The sequence below is a fragment of the Oryzias latipes genome, chromosome 22 (genome assembly GCF_053564925.1).
Source record: "Oryzias latipes strain Hd-rR chromosome 22, Olatipes_Hd-rR_3.1".
Lineage (NCBI taxonomy): Eukaryota > Metazoa > Chordata > Actinopteri > Beloniformes > Adrianichthyidae > Oryzias > Oryzias latipes.
This window is the reverse complement of record NC_136258.1, coordinates 11,223,079-11,236,822: the sequence shown is the minus strand read 5'-3', so window position 1 is coordinate 11,236,822 and position 13,744 is coordinate 11,223,079. Positions and strand designations below refer to the sequence as shown.

Genomic DNA, 13,744 nt, shown 5'->3' with positions numbered 1-13,744 from the left:
CAGGCAGAGGTCAATAACGAGCATGGGAGCATCAGAGTAACAATGAGAATAGTCAGGATCCAGATGAGAGTCGGGGCAGGCGACAGGCAAATGTAGTCAAAGACAAAACAGGGTCAGGAAATCAGAAGATCAGGTCTGGATATAACTCTCAGGCAGAGTGGAACACACAATACTTCGCACTGAGTGAGGCTCAGTGCAGTACTTAAGTATACTGTGAGTGATTTGCAAATAAGAGTCAGGTGTGTGGCATCCTGGAACTGTGCGCAGGGGTTGCTGGGAGATGAAGTGCATGTAGAACTCTGAAGACGGTTCCCGTCGGTGACCAGAGGGGGAGACAATTAGAGTTCTGTCATTATGTGTGGCAAATAACTGTCCATTCTTCCAAAAAATATGTGATAACTAGTTTACTAATTCATGTAATAATTCCCTTTATTCAGAGGGCCTTTAAAAAACCCAAGGACAGTGTACAGCACTGAAGAGAATAAAAATAAAACCACCAAGTAACAAAAAAAGGTAAAAACGTGTAATAAAGCAGAAAAACAACAGAACAGTAAGAAAGTTAGAAAAAGCTCATTTAAACACGGTGGCGCAGTGTTTAGCGCTCTCGCCTCACAGCTAAAAGGCCCCCAGGTTCAAGTCCCAGCTGGGGGACATCAATGGGGGACCTTTCTGTGTGTAGTTTGCAAGTTCTCCCCGTGCATGCGTGGATTTTCTCCGGGGAATCCGGCTTCCTCCCACTGTCCAAAAACATGCTTCATGGGTTAACCCTTGTGCTATCCTAGGCACTTTAACATTGGGAGTTGGGTCATCTAGACCCACTAGACAGTGCGCTAAACCTTTTTTATTTAATGGTTTGTGATCTTCACTGGTGTCCATGGATTACATGAAATCTTTCCACCTTTATCCACCTTTGTCATGGTAGGGAGAACACGTCAATGCAAGGGTGGGGTCATCTAAGATAGCACAAGGGATAAAGGGCATAGAAAGAATTATTAGATCTAGCTTCATATACAATTGACTATACATAAGAATTGGTCTGAGGGACTCCTTCCCCCCTGGCATTCCAAAAATGAAGTGCAAAAGTTATTACTGTACTCGCCATTATTTTTGTCAGAATAACCATTCTTGCTCTGTTACCTTTTTAAACATGTTTTTGTTAATCATATTTTTATGATATTTATTTTGTAGTGCAAGTTATTCAAGTTATACGCTGGCCAATCAGATGTCCAATAAAAGTATGTGTTGCCTGCTGGCCCCCACGTTGAACATTCAAAACATTTGATTGACAGATTTCGGACCAATCACTGCTTATATGATTTCTAGTTTATTAAAAATTGGTAACTGTATTGACTTTTTGTTGCAAGTAGTCACCCATTTTTTCTGGGCGACATCACACTCACTCGGCCCAGATTTCATATGTCGTCTTACTGTGTGTAGCTGGACAATGGGGTGGTCTGCAAACCTCAGAGGAAGGCAGTGGTTCAAAACATTTCATTATTTAAACTGAGAGCACAAATTGAACAAAGGAACACCAGCAGCTGGAAAGATACAGTATCAAGAAGAAATACTAAAGATTCGAAGTGAGAAGGTACTGGTAGTTAGAGGGCTCCTGGCTGTGACCTTCAAACTGGGTGAGTGGGTCCAGCAGATTCAAGTCCGATAACCAAAATAAATAATGTGTGGCTCCTGAGGCTCTAACAAAAAAAGGCCTCATTTTGAGAGGGCCCACTCACCACACTTAAAAGGACAAAGTGTATAAAGCAACATCCAGTTTTTCTTTTTATATTTGAATTCCACATTAGTGCAAATATTGTCATTTTTCAACAGAATCCAAATAAATAGACACATATGTGGCCGAGTATAAAATAATAGGCTAGACACACACAGCTCCAAAATAATGTGGGTATTTTATTTCCCGACTATTCCAGAGAAAAGGAACAGCGTTAATTTTGGCTTAATTTGGTTGTGAAGAAATTAAAGAGAAAAAAATGCAAGATGGAATGAATATGAGGAAAAATCCCCAACAAGACAACAGCAGCAGCCTTATTCTAAAATAAAACACAATAGAGGCCACCAATCATTTACAGGTTCACAGTAATATGCAAAAACACAATGTTCATAACAAATACAAAAAAATACTCAAACTCACAGAAAAATGGGGGCAAAAGGACCGGCTCCTTCCGGCCTCACCCACAAGCAAGCTAAACAACGTTTTCTCCCCTCTGTGCAAAACACGCATTAGAAATTTACACAGTGGACAAAACTAAAATTTAACAGATGTGGGTGGAAATAAAAAAAAAAAAAAAAACTCACGCCGTCCCGCAGCTCCGTAGCCTTGCCGAATGCCCCGCTAATTAGCCTTGCTAACTAGAGCTTTTCAACAGCGCAACTTACTTCAGTCTTCCCCGACACGCCGTCGCGCAGCTCTACGTCTCATTCGTTCGCCAGCTAATTAAAGCTCTTTCACTCCAACCGTGGGGACTTTGCCGGTACTGCACCAAACTCTGTCAAACCCCTCTTTGCCAACGCACATGTGACGAACTAGGACCGCCAGTCTGCCGTATTGTTATCTCCTGCCGCTCGTGACAACATCCTGGCCTGTCAGCCTTTAGTGTAAACAAAAACCCACAGCGCCACTTAGTGGCCCCTTCCAGCACTCCCTATTTTAAATTGACTTAACTCCCTTGACTTGGTTACACATATATCCCCCAAGGATAACAAATGACTTCTCACACAGCTGTGGGGTGAATAATGAGTACAGTGGCTGCTGAAAGGAAAAGCCGATTAGAATAATGATACAATAATTTACAACTTAATTCCAAATTAATAGAGCTTGCACAACGAGACCAGATATGATTGTGAGGAGTCCAAAGGGGACAGGAGAGTGTGGAGGTTAGAACAGAATAATCAGGCTCTATTATTCCCAACCATGTTCACAAGCAGCAAGCTCAGCAATTTAACCCAAAGAATAATTAATCAACCAAAATAACTATTAACATGGCTCTTTAGAGCATACTCAGTTGAACCTGCCACATTTTTCACTGTACTTTTCCTCACTCTAAAAAGAAAAAAGTTGATCCAACTTAAATGAATCACTTCAATTGGTAACATGTAATTGAATTAAGTTTGTTTAACTAAACTTTTATGACTATCCAACTCAATGTAATAAGTTGATCTAACTTAAAACATTGTTATTTTTTTATTTTGTTTATACAAAGTAAATTGACATATTGTTCTTAAGTTTCAACTTAAAATTTCATATCAAAGACATGAATAACCCAGCAATGTCTTGCATTTTCAAGGTAGGAGCTCACAAGTCGTGAACTCTGTCTTTAATATTGGGACATAAGATTTTTTTCCGCACAAGGGGGTTGGTTATCATCCTCTCCCACTCTAACTACGGTGGCCCTGAAGTGCAAAGCATTCAACAAATCACTCGATACAAAAACATTTTTAAGATCACAACAACAATTAAAAAAAAAAAAAATTTAAAAAGCAGCATTACATTTTAGAAAACAAAACAAAATTTCAGAAACCAAAACTTGAAAAACAAAAATGACAAAAAAAAAAAAACATTTCAGAAAACAAAATTAATTTCCAGGAAAAAAAAGAAATAAAAAATGAAAACATTTCAGAAAAAAAAAATCCAGAAAAAAAATGAAATATTAAAAAATGAAAAACATTTCAGAACACAGAATGAATTTCCAGAAAAAAAAAAACGAAATCTTCAAAAATGAAAAACATTTCCAAACCGGAAGAAGCAGGTACTATGGGACAACGCTGATTGGATGATGATTTTTGTCAATCATTTGAACTGAAAAGTATTTTAAAAGAAGCGATGACGGATTTTATCGTCCAAACAACAATGTACTATAATAATCCACGTATTTCCCATTTCTATATCAAATAAAAAATGCAGCAAACTGTTAATGAACTTTAAAATTATTTTTTTAACATTTCGCCTGACAAACGGTCACCCGGAAGTAGTTTGTGAGCACTTTTACTTTGAACGCTGTGCGCTAATGTCTACGGCTGCGAGGTTCACGCTGTCAATCATCTTTAGGTAAGTATCAATTCTGTGATCTTTTCTTTTGTCAGTCACATGTCTCTAAGGATGTTAATTTTAGGATGTTAAAGTGCTGCTTTGAAAAGATAATTTCTTTTTATCTTGCGCATGCGCAAAAAGAACCCGATGGAGACGAACCGTCTTCACATGATAGCCGTTCCCGTTTTCGGTGACAACATGAGAGAAAAAGCTCCGAGCCAGCCTGATTCTGTGATTTATACAGTAATTACAGTAATTATATGGCATCAGTGTTGCTAAAAATCGACTTTAAGACTGAAATCAGTAAACAAGTTCTTATGGGAAATAATATTTAAGTGCATTGTATATTTTAGAACCATGCATATACACATATACTGAAACTTAAAAATGAACTTTAAAGTTTATAAAATACTTAATTGAATTAACATGTGATATTTCTGCAGGTGAAGTTACTCAAGGCGAAGTTCCAGAAAGGTTTGTGCTGCAGAAGAACAGATGGCAGCTCTACATGGGAATACAAAAAGACTAAAGTCATTCATATCATTGTGCAGTGTAAAGGCAAGTCACCATGATTTATGTGCAATGTAATCAATAAATATTATTTAACCTTAATATCTAATTTTTTTTTTTTTAAGTTGCAGGTCCTGTAAAAAAAAGTCTTTAACCTGCTGCATAAGCCTGATTAGTTGTAAATGATGCAGTGGGGAGTGAAAAACGAAGCACAATTCCTGGCTTTAGCGTCGGGCTGATGATCTGGAAATCACATCTGAGGAATCGCATCAAACACTTGTACAACTCCAAACAACTTAATGTTCCTTTAAGCAAAACTCCAGTTTAAAATGTTCATATTAGGCTTGCTTCATTTAGGAGTTTTTCCATGTTTACCATTTTAGGTTTTAAAGCTTTATTAACAAAGATGATGTTTGATTTTCAAAGCTGTTGTATAGAAATGTTTCTTTGTCAATGAAAAAACTGAATGCTGATGTGAGGATTGTAATAATGGATATGAAAATAAACAAATTTGTTTCATAGCAAATGCAGTATATTTATTGAAAACTTAACATGAATACGTTATTCAGTAACAGAAACAAAGAAACAGTTGTGGATTTTCCTTTAAGGGCTTCTTCATGCAGTCAATCAAATGTTGCGCTTACAATCAGCATTATCTCAGCGTACCTGTCAGTCACATTTATTAGAGGAAAAAATGCATCTGGGAAAGTCTGTTGGTGCTTAACAACTATATCAAAAAGAGTCATGTCAGGGAAGTTTTGTCCACATTGCTGCTCAGCATCACATCCAGAGGAAGATGCACAGGTAAGGGACCCCAGTTCCTGCTCGTACATGCTTGCAGCTTCCTCTGCACTGGACTCCAGCTCCATTGAAATCCCTGACAGAAATAAATTAATAAATTAAAAATCCCTGACAGAAAAACATCGGCTGCCGTTCATCTTTCATTCAGGAAAAAGTTGAGTTCATCAAAATGAGGAGAAAATGGGTTAAACCAGAAATTTATTAGGGAGGGGTCAAAACACCAAACTCAGAATAAAATACATTATTTCAGTCTTATAAAAAATACATTCTAAAACAATTTGGTATTCCTCCTCTGCCTGAAAAACTAAAACGTTTTTTTTTTTAAAGATTTATTTTACACTACAGACTTTTCACCTTTAGTTACACACCTGGACGTGTCTGATGATGTGCACATCCAGTCATTTACTGTCGTGTTTCTGTGCACTGACACACTCTAAAGTCACAGATCTTAATAGTGTGAATAAGAAGCATTCATAAATGTTATTCTGAGACACAAACTGCTGCAGTTTACCTGACAGCTTTGCTGATTTATGCTGCTGGTACACCTGTCTGAGAATCCTGCCCACGCGACCCCCCCTCTCCAGCTGATGAGGTAACCTGTCATTAACGTATGACTGAAGGATCTTGGATCTGTCTGTAAACACCCACCTAGAAATCACGTTTAACGCTACATTTATTAGATCAAACAAATGTGCCTCCATACCTTATCTGTGGATGGCGGGACTGCATTTCCTGATGTGCGCCGTCTTTAACACCCGTTTCTTCGCAGCTGCTGCTTTAGACAGAATCCTCTCACGACATTTTGAAACATTTGTAAACCTGGTTGGTGTTGATATTTCTGCGTGCGTTCTGTCATCACATCCGCTAAATATTCAAAGATTAAAGTTTATGTTAACGTTTTACCGTCCCTTTCTTTGTTTACCTGCAGAACGGACGTCATCCACACAAACTACTTCCGGGTGACCGTTCTGCTTCAGACGAAATATTCAAAAAATAATTTAAACCTTCATTATCTGTTTGCTGCATTTTTGATTTAATATGTAAATGGGAAATACGTGGATTATTATAGTACATTGTTGTTTGGATGATAAAATCCGTCATCGCTTCATTTAAAATACTTTTCAGTTCAAATGATTGACAAACATCATCCAATCAGCGTTGTCCCATAGTACCTGCTTCTTCCGGTTTGGAAATGTTTTTCATTTTTGAAGATTTCATTTTTTTTTCTGAAATGTTTTTCATTTTTTAATATTTCATTTTTTTTTTTTTTAAATGTTTTTCATTTTTTAATATTTCATTTTTTTTCTGAAATGTTTTTCATTTTTTTTATTTCATTTTGTTTTCTGGAAATTAATTTTTTTCTGAAATGTTTTCATTTTGTAATATTTCTTTTTTTTCCTGGAAATTAATTTTGTTTTCTGAAATCTTTTTTTCTTTTTTTTCTGTTTTCTTTTTTATGTTTTGGTTTCTGAAATTTTGTTTTGTTTTCTAAAATGTAATACGCTTTTTAAATTGTTGCTGTGATCTTAAAAATGTTTTTGTATCGAGTGATTTGTTGAATGGTTTGCACTTCAGGGCCACCGTATCTAACTCATGGCGCAGAAAGAAATAAACATAACAGTTTAAATTACTAGTTAAAACAGAGTAAAACAGCTAGACAACAAAACACATGGACAAAAACTCACACTTAAACCCCAATCTGCCCAGATAGGCAAAGAAAATGGTATCCCATAATTCCTTGCACTGCCTTACGTTATGACATCATGACGCATCGACAGCTTCACACCAAAGTTACACCAACTTAATTGAATTAAGTTGATTGAAAGTAAAATAACTATGTCAGACAACTACGTGTATTTTTTAAGTTGAATGAATTCAAAAAAAGAATTTATTTCCACTGTCTGATGGCTGTGGGGAGGGATGACCTGCGGTAGCGCTCCTTGGACTGAGGGTGCAACCTTGATGCTGCGGCCCCACCCTGTATCTTCAGCATGCCTGTCACTTCCCTGCTAACAGTCCCATGCCTTTTTAACCCCTTGTGCTATCCTAGGCACTTTAACATTGGTAGTTGGGTCATCTAGACCCACTAGACAGTGCCCTGAACCTTTTTTATTCAATGATTTGTGATCTTCACTGGTGTCCATGGATTACATGAAATCTTTCCACCTTTATCCACCTTTGTCATGGTAGGGAGAACACGTCAATGTAAGGGTGGGGTCATCTAAGATAGCACAAGGGATAAAGGAATTTGCATGTTCCTTACTTGAAACAAGCACATGCTTCACTGTAAGAACACTCTATATTAATCAGTTGTGGGAATGTGACTAATCAAACCTACTTAAGGGCTTTTGTGGCTGCTTTGGCAGAAAGGAAACTAAGTCTTTTTTTTTACTGTTTAGATTATTTAATTTGTGTTTACAAGCTTTGTTAACTTTAAAAGTTGAAAAAAATGCCCAGAAAGGAATTTGACTGTTTTAACAGCGTTTACTTTTTTATAAATATATGTACGCATACATAGTGCCACCAATCTCTTTGACTGCAATGTGGTGATTAATGCACAGGCACAATGCTTTTTGTCAGCATTTTCCCTGAAATCTACAACCAGTTAATGCAGGGCCTATGGCTGTTAGGTTTGAGGAGACAGTGCACTCTTGATGCTAAAATGTACATTTTCCATTTCCTTTGATTAACACTGATGTTTCTTGTGTTTCGTGCATCAAAGTACAGTAAAACTTCAGCATTTCATTCCCAAACTGTCATCATGTTGAGACACTGTAGCTGTAATATGATTTTGCTATAGCACCAATTTATTTATTCACTTATTTATTTTTTATATATTTGCAAAATAAATAATTGGGGAATAGTTTAATGTGGTTAGTTTTTGCATGTTTGCAATAAAATTCAGTCGCAGTTTGTGTTGCTACTTTTTTGATATATCACTTGTTACACCTTTAGACCCATACATTTGACTGATTACCTCTGACCCCATCCTTAGAATCCTGACTGGTGAAAAAGATGCCTGATTTGCCCCTCCATCCCAACAATATTTTGAAAATATTTTTGTGACAAACTCAAGCCTAACGCTTTGTTGGGTTGGCCCATGGGTCCACCGGAAGTTGTCATGAATATGAAACAAAGTTATTTAAATCAAGAAGATCCATTAAACCATACATTAAATATCGTGAGTTCTAGATGTGAAATCCAACTTTTGACAGGGGGTAAAGTGTATATTGCTGCCTGCCTTCAGTAGGCAAGTCAGTTCCTGATTTGCCTTACATTCTGGCATCGAATGCAGAGTTTTGCTCAAGATCAAGTGAATCCACAGTTTGTTTTTCTTGGTGATGAAACAAAATGCTGGAAAAGTAATGTCATCTAGCAACTTGTAGGAGTCTAAATTGCTATTTATAACATTTTTGAAAAATATTTTCTTTTTTATTTACAGTAGTCTTCTTTCATAAGTCAAATCTTTGGGGTGTTTTGGTTTGTGTTGTGGTTCATCCTTTTCATTTGGTTCTTTGGTTTGTTGTGCTGGTTGAGTCTTTGTGGCTTCCCTACCTCTTCCTCTGTATCTCTTGGAAATGTCACAGTTGTCTGGACTTTGACTATCTTGTTGTTTGATCATTTAAGATACAGTCTCAGAATCGATATGTTTTAGCATGTTCCGATTACAGCTTAAGCCCCACTCTGATCATAACTTTTCTAATGTAGAGGTGTTCCCGCTGGTCTTTTAATTTTGATTATGCTGTTTCTAGCCAAAATAAAAAAAACAATGTTGTTTTCTATATTTTCTGTAGACCAGCAATGGTTATATAATACTAGGGGCGTGGGGCAACCCCACCCCCTCTTCCCCTCCCAATCGCTGAGAGTTCGGAGTAGGGAGCTTGTGTCTCTTTTTATACATTTTCTTTGTCTGCTCCTGATTCACAACCATTAGTATGAAGAAATACCTAATTTTCTTTATATCTTCTCTACATATATCCTCTATAAATGGAAAAAATGCCACAAGAACATATTATAAACAACAAAAACAAAATTTTCATCAGCGTGGATTTTTAAGCGCTAGAGTTAAAAGAGTTAAAATCCACACCTATGGTGATTCTTTTGCTGTAAAATCCTGGGATCTATATTTAAGACTTAATTCTTGATATTGGTTTCCTTTTGCTACTCGGCGTAACTTGGGATTGTGCAAATCAAGTTTTTAGTATTGTCGATTTTTCCTTTTCTTATTCATTTTCTAAAAGAGAGCATTTAGCAATTCACTCGTTATTTTTATTTCTTTTTAAGATAATGATAAAGTCTGAATTATTGTGTTAAAGCGTTCTCTTGTAGATTCACAGCAAAGCTTAAAGCAAAGGTTTTGGCTCTGAAATGTTTCTTAATAAGCCATGTATGTTTATATTCCCCCCAGTGTTTACAGTCAATAGAGGTTTTCTAAAATCACTTTAATGAGATTTTCTGTCATCTGATACTCCCCCGTCTGATTGAATACGGGGATAATTGTCAGTGCCACAAGAGAGGAAGGATGCTGAGAATACAAATCGTTGCTGGTGGGTAAGGAGGTATCAAGAAATGAATGCCACAATTAAAAAGGAAAATTACCATCTAAAGCAGAACTGATTGATGTTGTGCTGAACGGAAGGTTTTACTTGCGTAATCAAATCGTACAGACAGTTTAAATTTAGAGTCACTAAAACTGTGTGGCAAGAACAGAGGGTGTTAAACCCATGAGCAATAAACTCGACCCCACAGAACCCACATTAAACTTTTGGAGAGATTCCTCAAATATAAGGGCTGTCGCTCAGTGTCTAGTAAGTAAATCTTTATTTATATAGCACTTTTCTCAGAGAGTGACTCACAAAATGCTTTACAATGTTAAAACAATATAAAATCAGCGTACCAATGGATGCATTGCATTTTTTCAAGCAAAAGCAATTGTTTTTCTTTGTCTGTTTTTAAGGGCTATGGAAAGAACAAAGCCTTTGCTGTTTTGAAAAAAAAAAAAAAAAAATGTAGCCCTGTTGGAAGAATTCTGCACAAAGCAACCTCTAAAGCTGCATTCCCACCGAACTGGATTAGCGCATCAGAGGCGGCCAGTTTCAATGTTAAGTCAGTGGTACAGGTGCGATCTGAGGTCCTGCGGTGGGATTTGAGTGAGTGGTGAGCGGTCTGGAGCAACACAATTTAAACGACGCAACGCGTTTTGCCGCAGCGGGCCAGGTTTAAAATCAGAACCTCGTTCAGCCACGTGTCAACCAATCAGCTGTTCAACTTTGGACACTTGATGTTTGTATCAGCGGGTAGATTACACATCCAATATGGTGAATTGGTCCCAGTATTTTCTTAACCCCCCGTACCCGGCAGGGTTTTCGGAGTCCTTTCTGGCTTTTGTTGGGCAAAGGTGGGTACACCCTGGACAGTCTGTCGCACGACCCGTGAAGCTGAAGTGATCGTGCTTACTACACGGCTCCCGGGAAGGGAACTAGCAGCCAGACAGGGAACCGTTACGTGACAGAGAGGCATCCTTATCAGGCTTCTTGAACCTTAAGGTATTTTTTTCTTATTTTTATTCGAGATAATAACAAAAAAAAGTCCTAATTTTATTCTTGTTTGTATTTTTCTCCCCTCTTGGGTGAACAACAAGCCTTCACTCAGTAAGAGAGATGGGAACACTGCAGAAGCAGCCGTTTTTCAAACACAGTAAGGCTTAAAGCTCTTTTTACCGGGAGAACCTCCAAATGATCTCACGAACCCTGACATGGAGACGTGATTACTGATGTTTTTGTAGAGATCTTCAAAATAAATAAACCTGATCTCTCAACATTGTCTGTGTCTTCCATGCATTGTAAATGAGAAGAACAGACAACCCTCCATGTAGTGATCAGAATAAAAACATTAGTTGGTCGTCAAGCTTATGTGCACGGGGCGGCCGAAACAAATTTGGGGCGTGAATCGTGTTTGGTGTGAACACATTTACAACAAGATTGCACAAAACCAAGCTTGTCATTTTTGAAAACAGTTTTGCTGCTATAAGAGAAAACTCAACGCTTTAGTCACAACTTCCATTACCGGTGTAAATGGGCTGTCTGTGGGGGAAAATTTAAGATCATAGACAACCCGGTGAGCCCGTAGGACGAAAATGTTCATGCACATTTTTCTACAGTTATGCTGCGAGCGTCAGGTTGAGGTGTACACTTAAATAACATATACGAGTATATATGGTGGAAATACTGTAGGTGGGATGCAGGCGTGTAGTCATTTTTTTTAACTGGTGGATTTTTTTGTGAACCGTTTTCATTTACTACAGGCTAACATACAAGCTTGAAATGTGAATCCCTCACAAACCAACTGACTGAAAAAATGTTCAACTAAGTAAGCTACAGCCATATGACATAATGGCAATTTACTCATGAAATATAAACTACAAACTGTTAACCTATAATTGGTATGTTGGCATCAGCATGTATGTTTATGACAAAACCGTTGGAAGTCCTGTACTTGTATCTTTTTTCTTTCAAAAATGCCAGGCTCAATTGGAGCTGAGATTCAATCATAAAGAATGGCTATACTGTACATATTTCTGTCTTATTTTTCTTATTTTGTATATTTCTACTTGTAACGACAGACGTTTTTACGCAAGAAGCAACAATAATAGGGCTGCTGCAGACAAGAGAATCATTTTGGCTGGCCACATAGCAGCATCTTTTTTAGTTTTTATTTAGTCTATCTAATATCTATCTAATAGTCTATTTAATTATATGTTTTTGTGGTTTGGGAAATGCTCTGTGCCAGAGAAATTGAAACATTTGACAAATATCATTGTTCTTCTCTAATGAAGAAATGGAACAGTACAGTTAGCATCAGTAAACGCATCATTACCCTCATGCCCCTCGACACACCCTCTTGGGTCGGATGCAGCCAATAGCTTTATGGATAGAGGTGAATCAAGTAGAACAAGCTCCCCCCAGGCGACTGAGATGTAGCTATGAACCTGTGCTGCAACACAAGTCATATCTATGCAAGGCCTGCCAGTACAGAGCTCAACACCTGCCTGCATATTATATGAGTGGAACAGAGGCTCCCTGAGGCTCTAACCTTTCTGGAGCGTGCACTTACTTTTGTGTGTGTGCTTGTACTTATGTGTGTGTACGTGTGCTTGTCAGAAGATCATGTGTCAAGATGGTTGTTAATATTGATAAAGAGCCTTTAAAAAGAGAATCAGTCTTGTTTTTGGAGGATAGCCACATTTTTTAGCACATATCTCCTCTTCAACCATACTTTCCCCCCTGAATGTAAATTTAAAGAAAATTTGACTTTTGTTTTTCGCACAAAATTTTCGTGACAGTTACAGTAGTCATTCCAAAACTTCTAGGTGTATTACGATATATAAGGATAGGGGCCTACTCCAATGTCAATCCATCAGTTAAAACAAAAACATGCTCAAAAAGGTTGAAACCTTTCCTATGAGTCATATAATTAAAATACCTTTTAGGATACAGTGTGTGCATGTGTAAATATAAATCCAATGTCTTTGTTTGTGCTCCATTTCTTCCCGAATTGCTATTTACTTATAGATATTGGATACTTCAACTCAATCTCTGAGTTTTATTCTGTCTTTCCATATATTTATTTAAAGAGCTTTTCAAGGATTTTTTTCTCTCTTTTATTAGCCTTGTTTATACTCATTTATTGAAATGCCTTGTATTATTATTTTATCTAACTCATCATTTATTTGTTTGAATCCTGGGTAAATCTAAAACGGACGGCCGGAGAGAGAAAAAGAGTGAAGTTTGAAGTAAAACGCCAGACGAGCAATGTAAATAAGGACAGAAAAAAAAAACATGTTGAATAAGAGAAGCTACAAAAAGTGTCAAAATCTCAATTACAACAATATTTCAACTTTATTTTGAAAGACTATCAGCTTGATGTGGAATAAAAGACAATAAATGTCCTAGAGACACAAAGCTCTGTTGGTGAGACCACATCAGTGTCACGGTCAGGTAAGCAGGCAGGAAGCCACAGTGAAGGACCAAAATTGATGACATTAAGAGAGTCTCAATATTCATCACAAAAACAACTGGAAAAACCATAAAAAAAAACAAAAAAAACCCTCCAAGGACTGGCATAAACATCAAGACAGGCCATTTATGATAAAGCCACCTTTGTGCAGATATAAAACATTTTTACAGTAAGGGTTGAAGGGCTTACGCAATCAATGTATATCAACTTTGTTAGTAATGTGTTGCATATAGGCGCAAAGACGATATGAAAAACCGTTTTTCTCAGCGAAAGAATCAGCTAAATTACAGTGAGTGTGTGAAAATGTACAGCATGTCAAAGAGTGTGTGTCATTGGTGTCGTCTAGAACATATCTGCTGTTCAATGGTTAAA

At 37.3% G+C, this 13,744-nt stretch overlaps 2 long non-coding RNA genes across 2 annotated transcripts; one reads left to right on the top strand and one right to left on the bottom strand.

Moving 5' to 3' along the window:
• Positions 1-3,406: 3,406 nt before the first annotated feature.
• LOC144989027 (uncharacterized) lies at positions 3,407-5,081 on the top strand. Its single transcript, XR_013653167.1, has 2 exons — positions 3,407-4,597; positions 4,681-5,081. It is a non-coding gene; the product is annotated as an uncharacterized LOC144989027 (long non-coding RNA).
• LOC144989026 (uncharacterized) lies at positions 5,066-6,464 on the bottom strand. Its single transcript, XR_013653166.1, has 2 exons — positions 6,060-6,464; positions 5,066-5,432 (listed from the first exon to the last, which is right to left on the bottom strand). It is a non-coding gene; the product is annotated as an uncharacterized LOC144989026 (long non-coding RNA).
• Positions 6,465-13,744: the final 7,280 nt, after the last annotated feature.